At 32.9% G+C, this 17,942-nt stretch overlaps 1 long non-coding RNA gene across 1 annotated transcript; it reads left to right on the top strand.

The window, feature by feature from the left end:
* Positions 1–9,756: 9,756 nt before the first annotated feature.
* LOC147391533 (uncharacterized) lies at positions 9,757–14,812 on the top strand. The gene is made up of 4 exons (XR_015170231.1): positions 9,757–9,918; positions 12,088–12,146; positions 13,110–13,526; positions 14,352–14,812. It is a non-coding gene; the product is annotated as an uncharacterized LOC147391533 (long non-coding RNA).
* The last annotated feature ends 3,130 nt before the right edge of the window (positions 14,813–17,942 follow it).

Here is a 17,942-nt window from a genome sequence, read left to right as displayed (position 1 = left end):
AAAACTTTAGAAACCATGCTCCACTAAGAAAATATGACCCAAAAACATAGAAATTATCATTAGGGGACAAAAAGAAGTTTTACGAGAAAAAACATAAAAAATGACTAAATTACCATAATACCCTTAATACTTAGGAAAATCCTTTCGAATACATAAAATAATAAATTAAAACCAAATGAATTGTTTTGCCAATTTTCACCAAATTCAACAAAATTATGAAAATACCCCTTATAAGGTCCATAACCATTTTATGCCAAAAACCCATAAGTGACACAAACGGATACTCCTATTGAATTTTTTATGAAAAACTGATTTCAAAATATCCCAAAACATCAAAAAATAACATTTTAACCCAAAAGTCCTCTTTGAGGACAAAACGATAATTTGTCAACCTTAAAAATTTTAAAATTTGAAATTAATAATTAAAACATTAGTTCACGTAAAGTGAAATATTAATAAATTGAATTAAAAATTTAAACAAATAAAATCAATTAATTATACCCACGGATTAAATTGTAAGTGGTGGCCCATTTATTTAAGTGGGGCCCACATGATATTTATAAAAGACCCTTCCATCTAGGGTCCCAAAGAATTTAACATATAATTAGGAAGTTTCCCAAACACTAAAAAATACTCTTTCATTGTACGTAAGAATCAAAATCCTAATTCAAGATATCTAATTAAACAACTTAACCTTATCTTGAAGAAACCTAGTCAAAATGAAAAACTCCCAAAAAGCTCTATAAAAAGGAGCCTCCACAACCTAAATTTGCAGGTCAAGAAAAATCCTAGGAAAATGAGATCAAAAACTCTCCCCAACATTCCCAAAACCTTAAATCTGAAACCCAAATCCTTACCTAACACCCAAACCCCATTTCTTACACAAAAACACCTAGAAACCTTCAAAACACTTATAACATCCAAAAATATTCAGATCTAGGAGAAGAATACCTTATCTCGAAAATCAAAAGCAGATTTAGTAATGGAGACAAAAGTAGGAAGACTCACACGAGGAACGCACTCCGCCAGTTTTAAGGGAATTGACCGTCGCAATCACCCAATTAAAAAATGGTATTGTTTTTATTTTCATTTTTAGGTCATTATTTTTACAATGTAAATTTTTGAAAAAGTAAAGACCGACATTCACCAGGCAGGATTGGTGCCTAACACCTTCCAATCCCGTAACGTGATTCCCTGACCTATTTTTTTTGTAGATCAATACTTCCTTATTTTGAGTCATGTTTCGGTTTTTAAACCATAAAACTAGGTGACGACTGCACTCCGCCAGTTCTAAGGGAATTGACCGTCGCAATCACCCAATTAAAAAATGGTATTATTTTTATTTTAATTTTTAGGTCATTATTTTTGCAATGTAAATTTTTGGGAAAGTAAAGACCAGCATTTACCGGGTAGGATTGGTGTCTAACACCTTCCAATCTTGTAACGTGACCCCCAAATTCATTCTTTTTGTAGATCAATACTTCCTTATTTATTTTGAGTCATGTTTCGATTCCTAGACCATAAAACTAAGTGGCGACTCCAAAACACTAAAAAGCGGATTTGCACATGCGGATCGAGGGCACTTTCAGGCTTCAACAACGTAGCTAAGCTTAAAAGAAGTTTGAAAAAAAAGGAGGCCATTCTCATAGGGAGCGGCTAGTTGCATATCACCTAAAACTAATTGCATTCCATCACTTAAAAAAATACTACTTGCACTCCCGTGATATGATTGTACCCCCAAAAGGGCAAAAAGGTTGCGCTCTATCTTCATCTTTATTATTCAACAAGAGAGAGCTCTTCCTCTTCGTCCTTCAATAAAAGATAAAGAGAGAGAGGGGGGGTGCAATTGTTAGGAAATTGAAAATAAGTATAAATTTTTTGATAATCTTTAAGGTTGGGGTGCAACTTTCAACTTTTGATTTGCAACTAGTTATTATCATTCTCATTGCACCCCCATATTTTTTGTCTTAGTGCGCCACCTGTTAGAAAAAATAGAACTTGAACTTAAAGTGTATTGCTCTGAGGCACGTAGTAATCTACGTTGTCTTATAGACAACAGACGCCCCCACTCCGATTAAACACGAAGATGCAGATGGGTTGCTGGCGAACTTGTCTTCAGGATACAACAGAGCCCAGTTCTAACACAACTGTATATTTCCTCAAAATTTGCACTATTTTGAGAAAATCTGTCACTCAGAATCTCGGATACACGAATGCCTCTTTTTGTAGAAAAAAAAAATTAGTTATATATTTTTTAACAGAATTAATCTCCATAAATATATATCAATTTAAAAATCACACCCATTCGTAAATGATTTTTGAATCTCAATAGGTATGAAACCCATTGGAACCACTAGGCACCTATTCGGATCAAGGAATCCGTTAAGCACCCTTAAGCCCCTTCGACACCTTTCGGTTCGGCCTTGGTGCCTATCCAAAATTGGACGGCCCTATTAAATATTTAATTTTTCTCTCTCTCTCTCTCTTTCTTTCTTTTCTTTCTTTCTTTCTTATTTTATATATATATATATATATATATATATATATATATATATATATATATATATATATATATATATATATATATATATATATATATATAAAATAAAATAAAAAAGAATTATTAAATTTCCATATAGCTTGAAGCCATTAGGAGCTCTCAAGGAGAGAGTCTTTGGAATGAAGAAAGAGTTGAGAATAGGTTCTTATATATAGGTTTAAAAATCCCTCCAAAACATTTTAAAAAGCAATGTGGGATTTATAAAAATTTGAAAAAAGAAGCCAAAAGAACTTTTACAAATTCCAATCCATGTGAAAAGTTATCAACCAATAGAAATGCTCTTTTTAAAAAATTACTTACTTTTCTTTTAACAAAAAGTAAACCAACCATAAAGTAACTTTCAAAATATCATTTTTAAAATAAACCAAATTAATTTTATTTGAATCAATTTTAAATAAATATTAATCATCATTTATTAACATTTATTTTAACAATCCCCCACTTGATTCAAAAAATAATTAATTAATAGAGGCAAACTGAATGTGTATCAGAATGATCATAATAAGTATAACCATAGGTACCTAACGGTTTGAACCTTTGGCTTATATATATAATTCAAAGTTTATAAGATATTTAAGTAGCTTATAGCTTTGAACTTAAATTCTATGAAATAAACCGGAATTATATATACACTTATTATAATCTAACTCATTAGTGACAAAGAATAGCGCTTTGCAGTCAAGCGCTTAAATCCTGATTTTCATGAGTATTTCAGAGAGATGACCAATTCTCTGTTTAAAGTAGTTAAACCTTTATACTCATATAGGTGAATTTGTCATGAGTGCTCTTGTAACTTCTTTGACACCCAAGCTTAAAATAGCCTACAAATTCATTAAGAGTTTAACTCATCCTTTTCACATTACAAGATATGTGCACTAAGTAACATCATAGGGATAGCCAATATAAATATTATGTGCACTTACAAAGACAGTAAAGTAGCTTCTTATCTCTTTGAACTTAGAAAATGGGATCTCCAAATCTACTAAGTTGAGGTTCCACTACTCTGTCTTTATGGATATTGGTCTTAGGCCCATCCCCCTCGATGTTCTTAAAACTACCTCTCTAGGTAGTGCTTTTGTTAACGGATCCGCTAGCATTTCTGAAGTTGGTACGTACTCGAGCACGATCACCCCATCTGTCAACATCTGTCGAACAATATTATATCTAAGGCCTATATGCCTTGATTTACCCTTATATTTTCTGTTTCCTGAAATGGCTAACACAGCTTTATTATCACAATAAATAGTAATTGCATAATCTAAAATAGGAGTTAATGGAATAAATTTAATAAAACTTCGAAGCCATTCTGCTTCTTTTACCGCAGCCGATAATGCTATGTATTTTGATTCCATACTTGAAGCAGAAATACAAGTTTGTTTCTTTGACCCCCACGATATCGCTCCTCCTGCTAAAGTATAAATCCAACCACTTGTAGATTTTGAATCATGAGAATCAGAGTTCCATGTAGCATCTGAGAACCCTTCTACTAGTTCAGGTTTACTATTATATTGTAAACAATAATTTTGAGTACCTTTTAAATATTTCAGAACCCTTCTAATTGCTTCCCAATGTTTAGGTCCTGGATTACTTGTAAATCTACTCAATACCCCCACTATAAAAGCTATATCAGGTCTTGTACATTGCATTAAATACATAAGGCTACCAACTATTTTTGAATATTCTAATTGAGATTCTGCTCTACCCATATTCTTAAATAATTTCTTACTTGGATCACAAGGAGTAGGAGAAGGTGAACAGTCAAACATATTATATGTTTTCAATATTTTTTCAACATAATGTGCTTGAGATAAACTAATGGTTTTATCTTCTTTTATTATTTTTATTCCAAGAATAAAGTCTACCTCTCCAATGTCTTTCATATCAAAAGATGATTTAAGATAATTTTTAGTTTCTACAATTATATTAATATCTGTACCAAAAATTAACATATCATCTACATACAATGACACAATCACATAACTTTGATTTATAACCTTACTATAAATACATCTATCACATTCATTTGATTTAAAATCAAATTCTTTTATTTTCTTATCAAATTTATCATGCCACTGTTTTGGTGATTGTTTAAGACCATATAAAGATTTATTCAATTTACAAACCAAATTACTTTTATTTGATTCTACATAACCTTCTGGTTGTTCTAGGTAAATTTCTTCATCTAAATCACCATTTAAAAATGCAGTTTTTACATCCATTTGATGTATATGTAAGTTATGAATAGATGCTAATGCTAAAAGAACTCTGATAGAGGTTAATCGAGCAACAGGAGAAAATGTATCAAAATAGTCTATTCCTTCTTTTTGCCTAAAACCTTTGGCTACTAATCTTGCTTTAAATTTTTCTATACTACCATCTGGTTTTAGTTTCTTTTTGAAAACCCACTATGTCCTATAGCTTTACAACCTGGAGGTAAAGATACTAAATCCCAAGTTCTATTAGATTTAATAGATTCTATTTCATCATCCATAGCTTTTTCCAAAACACACTATCTAAAGATGTTACAGCTTCTTTATAAGTCTTAGGATCTGATTCTAAAACATAGGTGTAAAAATCTGGACCAAAATTATAATGTGGATCCTTTCTTGGTCTCTTACTTTTCCTAAGTTCTAGTTCTCCATTTTCTTGTCTTTTTCCTAACACTTGTTCAGAATGAGTTTCATTTTTTAAATCAGAAACATTATCTTTATGTTGAAGATTTTCAAAAAATTGTGCTTCTACAGATTCGATAATAACATTATCATCTAAGTTTAAAAATCGATAAGCTTTACTATTTTGAGCATATCCTATGAAAGCACACTTATATGTTCTAAAACCTAATTTTTTAATCTTATCATCTGATTTTCTAACATAGGCTAAACAACCCCATACTCTCAAATATTTTAAATTCGGTTTTCTATTTTTCCAAAGTTCATATGGTGTTTTGTTTACTTTATAATACGGTACTCTATTTAAAATATGACATGCAGAATACAAAGCTTCACCCCATAAATTCATAGGCAAATCAGAATTTATTAGCATAGAATTTATCATTTCTATTAATGTCCTATTTTTACGTTCCGCTACACCGTTTTGTTGAGGTGTTCTAGGGGCAGAAGTTTCATGTATAATTCCAAAATTTTCACAATAAACAGTAAAATAGTTATCAAAATATTCCCCTCCTCTATCACTTCTTAAAATTTTTATTTTCTTTTCTACTTGATTTTCTACTTCTGCTTTATATAATTTAAAAGCTTCAAAAGCATCATTTTTATTTCTTAACAAATATATATAACAGTATCTACTAAAATCATCAATAAAAGTGATAAAATATCTTTTACCACCTCTAGTTAGTATCCCATTTAATTCACATAAATCTGAATGGATTAATTCTAAGATAGTAGAAGTTCTCTCTACACTACGATGTGATTTCTTTACTATTTTAGACTGTATACATATATGGCATTTATCATTATTTTCTTTATTAAACTTAGGTACTAAATTTAAATTCATCATATTTTTTATAGCTTGAGAATTTAAATGTCCTAATCTAGCATGCCACAAGTCAAAAGATTCAACAATATAAGCAAAAGAACTTTCATTTATTACATTCAACTTAATCATATTGTTTACAACATACCCTTTACCAATAAAAATATCATCTTTGGTCAAGATCAGTTTTCCAGAATGAAGGACTAACTTAAACCCATTTTTGTCTAACATACAAGCAGAAATTAAATTCTTCCTAATTTCTGGAGCATGTAGAACATCCTTCAACAAGAGAGTCTTTCCAGAAGTGAGTTTGAGTTCCACAGTACCGGATCCCGCAATCTTGATGGTAGAAGAATTTCCCATGTAAAGTTGTCCTTCATCTTGAACTTTGTATGATTTGAAAGCAGATCTATCAAATGACACATGCTGTGTTGCACCTGAGTCGATCCACCAATGTCCTTTTGTTTCAATCATGTTTACTTCAGACACAACTGCAACCACTACATCTCCTACCATGTTAGATTCGGTCTTCGGTTTTTTACCTTGACGTTTTCTACAATCTCTTGCAAAATGTCCCTTTTTCCCACACACATAGCAGTCACCTTCATTCTTTTTAAACTGACCATGACCATTTTTCCTGATAAATTTCTTGAATGGTTTTCTATTGGTAAAAGGCTTGTTGTATTTTTTCTTTTCTTGAATTACAGACTCAACTATATGAGCCTTAATTGATTCAGAGCGATCATCCTTTTTATCTCTGATCTTATTTTCTTCTTCTATTTTTAAACCTTTGAAAATCTCATCTAGAGTTTGCAAATTTTTATTATGAGACAGGGTTTTTCTATAGTCTTTCCAACTGGGTGGTAATTTAGAGATTATTGCACCCACTTGGAAACTTTCGGGAAGTTTAATATTTTCTTCCTCCATCTCAGTAACAATAAATTGTAACTCTTGAACTTGTTCAAGAATAGGTTTATTTTCTGCTATTTTAAAATCGAAGTATTTAGAAACTAAAAAAGTTTTTGTACCCGCATCTTCGGTTAAATACTTCTTCTCTAGTGAATCCCATAATTCTTTAGCAGTTGTGTACTTGCAAAACGAGTTGAACAATCTGTCAGTCATTGCATTGAGTACATGATCTCGACAATCCAGATCATCATCTTGCCATTTTCGTTGAGCGTCGATTTGTTCAGAAGTTGCATCCGTTGAAATAGTTGGACATGCTGTTGTAAGCACATAAGCGACCTTAAATTGACGGAGCATAAAGAACACCTTCTGTTGCCATCGTTTGAAATTCGACCCATCAAAACGATCAAGTTTTACAAGGTCTTGATTCATAAACTTGATGCTTTGTGCCATTAGAGCAATCTTCTGTTGTCTATAAATTGTTAGAAAAATAGAACTTGAACTTAAAGTGTATTGCTCTGAGGCACGTAGTAATCTACGTTGTCTTATAGACAACAGACGCCCCCACTCCGATTAAACACGAAGATGCAGATGGGTTGCTGGCGAACTTGTCTTCAGGATACAACAGAGCCCAGTTCTAACACAACTGTATATTTCCTCAAAATTTGCACTATTTTGAGAAAATCTGTCACTCAGAATCTCGGATACACGAATGCCTCTTTTTGTAGAAAAAAAAAATTAGTTATATATTTTTTAACAGAATTAATCTCCATAAATATATATCAATTTAAAAATCACACCCATTCGTAAATGATTTTTGAATCTCAATAGGTATGAAACCCATTGGAACCACTAGGCACCTATTCGGATCAAGGAATCCGTTAAGCACCCTTAAGCCCCTTCGACACCTTTCGGTTCGGCCTTGGTGCCTATCCAAAATTGGACGGCCCTATTAAATATTTAATTTTTCTCTCTCTCTCTCTTTCTTTCTTTTCTTTCTTTCTTTCTTATTTTATATCTATATATATATAAATAAAATAAAATAAAAAAGAATTATTAAATTTCCATATAGCTTGAAGCCATTAGGAGCTCTCAAGGAGAGAGTCTTTGGAATGAAGAAAGAGTTGAGAATAGGTTCTTATATATAGGTTTAAAAATCCCTCCAAAACATTTTAAAAAGCAATGTGGGATTTATAAAAATTTGAAAAAAGGAGCCAAAAGAACTTTTACAAATTCCAATCCATGTGAAAAGTTATCAACCAATAGAAATGCTCTTTTTTAAAAATTACTTACTTTTCTTTTAACAAAAAGTAAACCAACCATAAAGTAACTTTCAAAATATCATTTTTAAAATAAACCAAATTAATTTTATTTGAATCAATTTTAAATAAATATTAATCATCATTTATTAACATTTATTTTAACACCACCTTAAAAAGAAAAAAAATTAAAAGAAATGGTCAATTGACCAAATTGACACTAACAAAAAACTTTCCACATCCACCCATTTTTTAACCTTTCATTGAATAAGAAGTTATCAAAAATTTCTAATGTTACTCAGAAGGATTCTATCGAATTTACCCAAACTAATTCAATAAGAACTTATCAAATCTCTATTGAAAATTTCAATTTTGACATTGAATGAAGGTTTCACTTGATTTATTTTATTTTATTTTTTTGTCGTGATTTCTTAATACCCTTTTTTTATTTTTATTTTTATGAAAAGGGCTCCAAACCTGTAAGCCCAACTAGCAGGGTGAGGCAACTGGCCTCTTAGAGCACCATATCTCATTCAAATCCCCTGAGTACATGTGATACCCCGAGTACATGTGACTAATGATGGGGCTTGAACTCAAGATCTCTCTCTTTCTGGAGGGATGCCTTGACCATTGTGCCCAACGTTCGTTGGTTTATTTCCTAGCAACTCTTGAACCAACCCAAAGTTGAACTAATTGGTAGAAAGTAAACTTACTCTCAAAATCTTATGTAAGCCTCATAGATGCAAGAAAATAAGAAGATGTTGTAAGAGTAGAGCTGCCATATCAATTTTGGTTTCAGAAGGGGAAGTGGGAGTGGAAGAAGAATATCGAATGAGGTTCAATTACTTTGATGAAAAATAATAGGTGGATGCATAGAGTCACTCAAACAATAGGTTGGTGTAGAGACTTGTCCCTCTAGTCGCACTCCCTGATCCCACAGAAGTTTCACAACGGCAACAAGATAAGTTAGGAGAACATCGAATGTTAAACACACGAATAGAGGGAGCAAACCTCTATCACTAGTTGTACCATTGAGCCAACCCTTTAGAGGTTCTAAAGATAAGTTAATGATTATGGAGAGATTGGAAATGTCTTTTAAGATAAGGGAAAGAATAGATACATAATTGAAATTCTCTTTAGTTATTTTTCTTTTTTACGTTTATGCAATCAAATTTCTCAAGCAAATACTTTACACCTTCATATTTTAACTTCATCAAACCCAACAGAAAATATCAGCAAACTGCAACTATTAGGTTCACACATCTGTGGGGCATATGGTGTTTGTATTCCACAAACCCAAAACAAATCATATAATTGGGAGGATCCAACAACCTAGGTCTAGCACAATTTTAAACCTCATGAATTGACTCGAAACTTGAGCGTGTCAACTCCTCTTAACTTGATTGGATTCAAATTGACTTACCTTTAAAGTTTGTTTTAGCTTACTTGTAAAGGTACGCTCTTTAACGACAACATTTTAGCGGCGGCCAAAATTCCCGCTAAAGGTCCAATTTTTTAATTCCGCCTCGAACTTCTCTCTCTCTCTCTCTCTCTCCTCTCTCTGCATCGCGCGAAAATTACTGATTCGATTTGAACGTCTCTCTCGACTCTCTTTGTATCGTCTCTCTCTCCTCTCCTCTCCAGCTAGGGTTCTAAGGTTTTCGGTATTAATGACGGAAATCGATCTGCTCTTTCTAACAGGTATCGTCTTCTTCGTCTCTCTCTCTCTCTCTGTGTATCTTCTCATTCGATTTTATCAGATTGATTTGAGAACAAATGGCGATTTCCACTTTGGTTTAATTGGAGATCAAATCGATCTCAATTGTTCCAGTTTATAGATTGATTTAAAGATCAAAATGCTCAAATCAATTTTAGATTTGCTATTCCTTTAAAGATTAAAACTTCCAAATCATTTTTTAGATTTTGATTAAAGATCGAATAGCTCAGTTTGATTTTCTTTGATTGAATTCTTATATTTTCTGTACATTTTCTCCAAATATTTGGGATGAGGAATATATGATGTTAATTTTCTACACTGTAACAGGGTGGATACACTATTCTTTTTGATAGTTCAACCATCTAAAACATGTAGAACACGTTCCATAGTTTATTCGTTCAACCATCTCGACTTTTTCGAATGTTTAAATCGTGAATTAGATTTATTTTTTCGTAGTTGAGATGAGGTAGTGAGGATGCTCTAACATTCTAAACAATTGCATTCATTATAATAAAGATTGTTTGCATTCCCTTGTAACACTGCAAGATCTTGTTTGCTTCAATGATCTATGAAAAATTTATAAAAAAATTGCTTACTTCAATGCTTTCATACTTATTTCTTGTGGAGATTTTAATCCCATGTTGGGTAGGAAAAGAATTGGTGTGTGACTTATATATGTTATTAATGTGAGAACTCATACCTCAACAAGAGTATTATGTGTTTTTAGATCATTAGAACTCTTCTGACCTTCATATGTACTGAGGAGGAATACATTAGGCTGTCAATGTTGGCCACTGATATAGATGTTCCAGCAACAGAAATGTTTTTTGATAATGCCAATGTACTCGTTGGGGTTCATTTTTTACAATTGTTGAGTTGGTTTATATGGTAAACAATGCTTAGAAACGTATGATTGAGAGGGACAACTTCTTCCATCCAATATAATTAGAAACTTCAAGGTATCCCAGATATTTTATCCTTGATTTTGAGAACTCTCATAGAAGAATTCATGTCCAAAACAATGATTTTCAAGACGTTTATTCGACCAATGGACCGAACAATCCAGGCCTCATTGCTTGCTCTTATGGTCCAACTCTCGGCTGTAATGGCGGTGACTAACATGTCGGATGGTATGTAGTATCATTGTCGTCTCTAGTTTATCATCAATTATCCATTAGAGAATTCAAATATGGTACGTTTTGTGTTATTAGATCATACTTTGTATACTGTTGAGAACACATTTGACACAAAGAAAAACTAGCCAATTTGATTAAGTAAATGTCATTGTTATGCCAGACATTTTGTTGAATCAGAGTCTTGACTCCGAAGACAATCCCATGGGCATTTATCTTAAGATCTAATCAGTGATCCATACTTGGCTTTGATTGAACCAATTCAGTTTTTTGTGACTAGGCTTATAGTGTACACTCTTTTGCTTCTCCTTGTGTAGTTGCTGCTCTAAACTCCTTGAAGGATATATGGGAGAACACTCCACCAAATTGGGTGGGTTTTCCCAATTGGATGGTCCACGATTTTTCAACTTGTAAACATGGGTTAGAAGTTTTGGAATGGGCTGATTTTTGGTGAGGATGATCTTCTAACCGTAGAGATCATCCTCACCAAAAATCATCCCATTTCAAAACTTCTAACCCATGTAGGACAAAACATGTTGGGCAAATGGTTGTGTAAATGGTTGGGTGCTGAACATTTCCCTATATATATAATTTTGTTTAATTTTTTATTATTTTCCTTTTCTCCCAAACTTTTTTTTGTATAGTAAAAATAGTGAGTGGGATCCCTGGTTAGTTTTCACCACTGTTATTAATATCCAACATAGGCCACAGTTCTCATATTGGTTGTATTTCCTGATTGACAAGTGCAATTTATTGTTACGACATTAATAAATTAAATGTCATTGTTCGAAGCCTGTTAGAGCTAGGTTAATGGGTGTATTGTTGTTGCAGTCATCTTTTTTTTTCTTCTTAAAAACTGATTACTTGTATTAGACTATGAATTATAATGCAATAAAATTCTGCAGTATTTTGCTCAACATATTAACAAGTTGTCCTGTTTTATGGTTATGGGTGAGCATGATCTTGTTGGTATATCCCAAGTGTTGTGCTCATAACTTATCTAACTTTTTTTTTTGAAAGGTAATTAGGGCTTTAAGCAAGCCCCCAACCGACAATAAGAAGGTTACATTCTTACATAGGTGAGACCACTTGCATCCTCATCCACAATACATGACTTATATAACTTATTGGACCTGCAGAGCAAGGTGCATAAGGATTTTTCATTTGGAAAACCCTACTGGCCCAAGAGGTCATGATGGAATGTTGAGAGAATGTGTTTGTTACACCCACTCGATAACTCAGATGTTGGTGTGTACACAAGTGGGAGGTAATGGGTTCAGTCCTTGACCCGCAGGTTTCATCAATGGATTGAAATTTCCCAATGCCAAATGGGTTAGGCATGGTGTTTATTTCCCCATAATGAGCCTTAGTCTGGATTGGTATCTCCTTGCAGTTTGAGTCCTGTCGAATCTAATCGAATTTCTATATCATTATAATGGATTTAGTTGTTTCAAAAATAGCTTTTTTGCATGCAAAATTTTTAAAAAATTATGTAATACCGTTAAGTCTTATTTTGCTTGTTGAAAATCTTTTTGTTGTAATGTGCCTAAAACTGAATATAAAATCTTGGATAGTCTTTGTCCTAGTAATGAGTAAAAAATTATAGGGTGTTCTAAAATTTAGAAAGCTTGCAAGGAACATTTACAGAGGTGTCAATGAAGATGTTAATTCATTGGGCAAGGGAGGTATATTTAAGCAATTCTTGTTAGGTTTGGTCGGGTTAGATGGTTTGGCTAGATAGGCACCACTACCCTTGCTGCCATAACCTTCTGTTTTGCCACTACTACTAATAGCCACCACTTCCTCTATAATCTTCGCTACTGCCCCAAAGTCCTCTTAGTATTCTTTATTATCTCCACCAGTACATAATCAATAATATGCTAATACTGCTGTGTTGAAAGTTGAAATGTGATAAAATATTACATTGTGATCTTGTATTGCTGATCACTTTGGTCTCTTTTATCCAATACTTATTGATCAAGTCTAAACTATGCTGTTGAATAACTATATCAATGTGACCTTTGGAATTGTGGGCATTGTAGGCAATGTAGGGAGTGGAGGTAATGCAGAGTTAGGCAAAGAAGGCAATTGGGTGCTTGGTAATGGTGGCCAGGTTAGCTTGGGCAATGTTGGAATAGTAGGCAAATAGGCAAAGGTGGTAACGTGGGCCTGGGTAGAGTGAGCACAACAGGCATGGTTGGTATGAGGGATTTAACTATGAGAGCCTATGCAAAACATTAGAACAACTTTCAAGAGTTGAGACAATAGTGAATTCAGGAGTGATTGGGTCGAAGTTTCTGAGTGGTTTTAAGTCTAGAAGATATAAGACGAGCTGGTGAACATTTAAAGCTCCAAGATGGTTGCATAGATTTCTTTCAGAGAATTGTAAACAAAGGCAGATGTCCATATGCTTTCAGAATGTTGGTGTGGGGATCTCATTAGATCAGTTTTTTCATCAGGTACTCTCATTAGTTCCCTTGATGTTCTCATAACATTTTTAATTAGAATATATTACCAAGCTATTTGTGTTCATTAATTAACATTGTGACAATCTGATTTGCTGCTTTATGTAAAGTATGCTAACTTCTGATATTTAAAAAAAAATTAAGTCATTTAGTTAGTGGTGTTTTCTTGGATTGGTTGTGATTGTGTTTCTTTTGAGAATACTTCTCTGATTCTCTAAGTTTTAAGGCTCATTTGGATCAAATTTGTTTGGCTGATCTTTTTTCTGGAAATAAATTTTTTCAAAGGACCTGTTTAGGCTAAAAAAGTTTTCTTATAAAAATACTACACTGTTATCCATTTGATTCTCAGATTCTCGCATTCTCGCATTGCATTTTTATACTGCTATGTAGCATAATTATGCTTGCTCTGGCAGCACACATCCTTCCTGTTATTCTTTCTATTTCATTCAATAGATAATATCTTAAACACTACTATACTGGTTTTGTTCATTTTGGACATGCATTACCTTCATAGCAGATGCTTCTCAATTTGTTCATCATGCTTCATTTTGGCCTTTAAGATACTAGTGCCAATGGATGACACATTGGAAAAGATTAAACAAAGCATTTTCTATTTTATGCAACAAAGTGGCTGGATAATTTCGTAGATAGTAGATTCCAAGAAGTTGAAGGTAAGCAATTTAATTTTATTAATTCAAAGCTATATTCCATTGAAACAAGTATCAGAAAGAATAACTTGCATTCTAATTTTATTAAAACTTCTGCAAATTTATCCATTTACCCTTTTTTTAACATGTTTACTTTCTACTTTTGAAATAGGTGTGGAAATTGGATGAAATGTTTAATGCTGTGACCTTTGCTACAAAAGAGTGCAAGAAAATGGATGGTTGCTCCAGCACACTGCATACACAATGCTTGCAGAGTAGGATTTTGGACTGCTTTAGCAGAGACGATAACAACCCTCAATGTGTTTTCCCGAATAAGATGAGTCAAAGCAGGTTGAGACAAATCTTTATTTTCTTTTCTGTTTTATTAGCTGTTATACATAAGGAAGATTGAGAGAGATCCCGATTTCCCAAATGTGAAATTTTCCCTTGTTGATCTTTATCTTTCACCTTAGAGATCTATGTTGGACCCATTCAATGGGGTTCCAAATACCGGGCATCTGTACAAGTGTACATCAAGGATTGGGAATCCAAGTTCTTATTCTCCCAACTTGAAAAATTAGTCTTAGTAATCGATGTTTCCTTCTAGTGGTACTTATGTGACTATCATTTGCATTTCAGCCCATTTTTGCGATCGGATATAAAGGTGAGTTCTCATGACTCTAGCATTCATGATAATTTTTTAAGAAATCTTTCATATCATGAATGCTTTTGTTTTCTCATTTATGACTCATGTGAGAATGCTGAACCTTATATTGACTCAACTTAACAACTCGACAAATTTTTCTCTTTAGTGCTAGTCCTTGTATGAGGTGTTAGTGAATCTAACTTGTTTTAGTAGTAAATAAAGTTTCTATATAAATTCTTAACCGATCCCCATGAGCTTGTGCGATGTGGTCCTCAATCTCCTGTATGCAGCAAACACAATTCTATTACAGTAAATAACTTTACACCAGGGGAGATTTTTTGGAAACACCATGAAACAGAACTGACCTCCTTGATTTCACTATTCTGATATGTAATCAGTTAGCAATTATCTATAAATAAAAAATTGAGTTCTTCCTATTTTTCTTGGTAATACACTATTAACGGCGGTTTCTGTTTGTAGGACACTCATATCAATAGCGACGGTAATACAATCTATTAGCGGCGGTTTTTGACTGCCACTATATGACTCCATATGGCCTTTAGCTACACCACCTATAGGGGCGGTACACGTGGCCATCGCTATTAGTAATAGCTGCGGTTTTTTGGTATTTGCGGCGGTTTTTGACCCCTGCTAAAAACCTAACCTAAAATTTTGTAGTGTTAGTTACAACTTTAAAGGTGAAGGTGGGTTTTGAATCCAGACCGTGGTATCAACATTCACATACTTTAACGAACTTCGTAGGCTAGCACCTTCAGCCTATACTTGATACATTGGGCCATTCTATCTTCTTTATATTTAAGTCTGGGTTCCCAATTATATCAATGTTTAGCCTATGTGGTAGAAATGTATAAACACACACGAAATCTCTACTGATAAACACACAAGATCCAATGGTAGAGTTAAAATTCATATTTTGGAGTTATATCATGCATCCCTTAGGATAAATCTCAATGGTTGGATTTCAAGTTTACATGGTCAAGCACGAGTCCAAGATCCCAACACTTAGTATTAAGGGTGCCAATGGGTACCCAATTAACCGATATACCCGAAATCGATTAGATGGCAGTTTTGGGTCTACCATTATGGACCTGATTAGTAAATTTATTTTAAAAATTATTAGTCTAATTAAATACTAATTAACAATAAAATATAATAAAGTAAATGTACTTAAACTAAATTAAAATATAAAGAGAACGTAAATTCTTTAATTTATTTTTACTTTTTTTTTTCAGCATTAACCAACAAATAAATAGTCCTTAACATACGTATCTACAATTTATTCTTAAAAGTTTGATTTGCTTGAAGAGTTCGTTATTGATCATAACTTTCACTTGAGGAATTACAAGTTAAATTGTTACACTTATAATTTTTTTTTCTCATTAAAAAATATTATCTATCTTAATGGGTATCTAGTACTGGGTATTTGTAGGATTGGGTTTGGTTCCATGGATCTCATACTTGAACCAAAATTGATAAAAATTGAACTGATCCAACCAAACCAATGACACCCTTACTTAGTATATAGCCATCAATGTCTGATATATTTATAATAACAATAATGATTTCTGACGCCCCCTATGACCTATGCCCCTATCATAGGACCGATACGTAGAATAATAAATCTTTGTTTGTGTATCCTAAGGTAAACTATCTACAGTTTTGTGAAGGGGGGCATAGGTTGGGGTATGTCAGAGACGGGCGTCATATTATCACAACCCTTTTAACAATCTCTCGTTTAATTCTTGAAAATTCATGAATTTTTTCATTTTTGTTTTTTTCAATGAAAGTATTACTCTCTAGATTATTAAACTATTCTAAATAATTTACGGATTTTAAGTTTGAAAAGAATAAAATGCGATTTTTATGAATTTTTATTAAACTCATTGTAAAAAAAAAAAAAAATACTACTATAACTTGTTGTATGTTGCAAAATGTAAACTTGTAAATTGTGACATGTAATACAAGTCGACTTTGAAGTGGGCATGCTTCAAAAGTTTGGAAGAATCCTCATATTTACGTGACAAATGTCTATTTTATCTTTAAACAAATAATGACATGACCCTCTACATTTATTTAAGATTACACCTTAATTTTTTAAATTGATGATTTGTCCATTAACTTTGGTCTTTTAAAGAATAATAACCTTGATGTCCTCATCATCACTTCCATCATTATTACCATCACCTTCACCATCATCAATTTCATCATCACCATCACTATTAACATCATTGTCATATGGTCAAATATTTGATTTTTGAATTTGTGAAATGAAACAGATAATGTACACATGAAGCATATGCAATATATTTTTCATTTATCAAATATTTGACCAAATTTTAGATAGGACTTTTGCAATCTAAAATTGAATAGAATTCAAATTTTTGACGTATTCCAAATTGTTAATAAGGATCATGACTCTTATAATAAAGATGTGTAAAGTCCAGCAAGTGGACCCTTATGTCCATCTACCTTGACTGCAAGGTTTCCAGCACTCTTTGCAGGGAAAGACTTAGTTTTAGGTTTCCAGTTTGACTTAAGATCTAATATAGTAGTATCCCATTCCAACAAAATAGGTTTAGATGTGTACGTGGCATGCATTTGTTGGTGTTTAAAATACCTTGGACTCCTAATCAAGCCGTTCACGCAAAAATGTTGAACCCCAATAAAAATGTGCCACGTAAACACGTAGTATTGTTATAAACGTGGGACACCGTTCTCGATCGCGACCGCAGTTTCTTGTTGCTGCTCTCTTTTCAAGACTTTCTTGTACATGGACTTCTGGCACATTTTCGTTGACATTTGCAGTTGATACTGTAGAATTAGGTACGGATTTATTAGGGAAAATTACTTGGAGGGCCCTGACAGAGGAATATAATTTTTTAAATAGTCCTTAAATTATGATCGATAGGTTGATGGTCCATCTAGTAAACCTTTTATTTTATTACAGAGAGATTTACTGGCAGACCCAACTGTTGCAATTTTATTAAAAAACTCCCTTATGGTATCAAGTTTGTTACATGATCAACCCTTATTTTATGAAATATACTAGAATGACTAACTTAGTACGATTTCTAATCTTACTAAGGGTAGTTGGGC

Source organism: Akebia trifoliata, chromosome 11, assembly GCF_017979445.1.
Source record: "Akebia trifoliata isolate Shusen 1 chromosome 11, ASM1797944v1, whole genome shotgun sequence".
Taxonomy (NCBI): domain Eukaryota; kingdom Viridiplantae; phylum Streptophyta; class Magnoliopsida; order Ranunculales; family Lardizabalaceae; genus Akebia; species Akebia trifoliata.
Note: the sequence above shows the minus strand (reverse complement) of the source record. Positions and strands in the feature narration are given on the sequence as shown.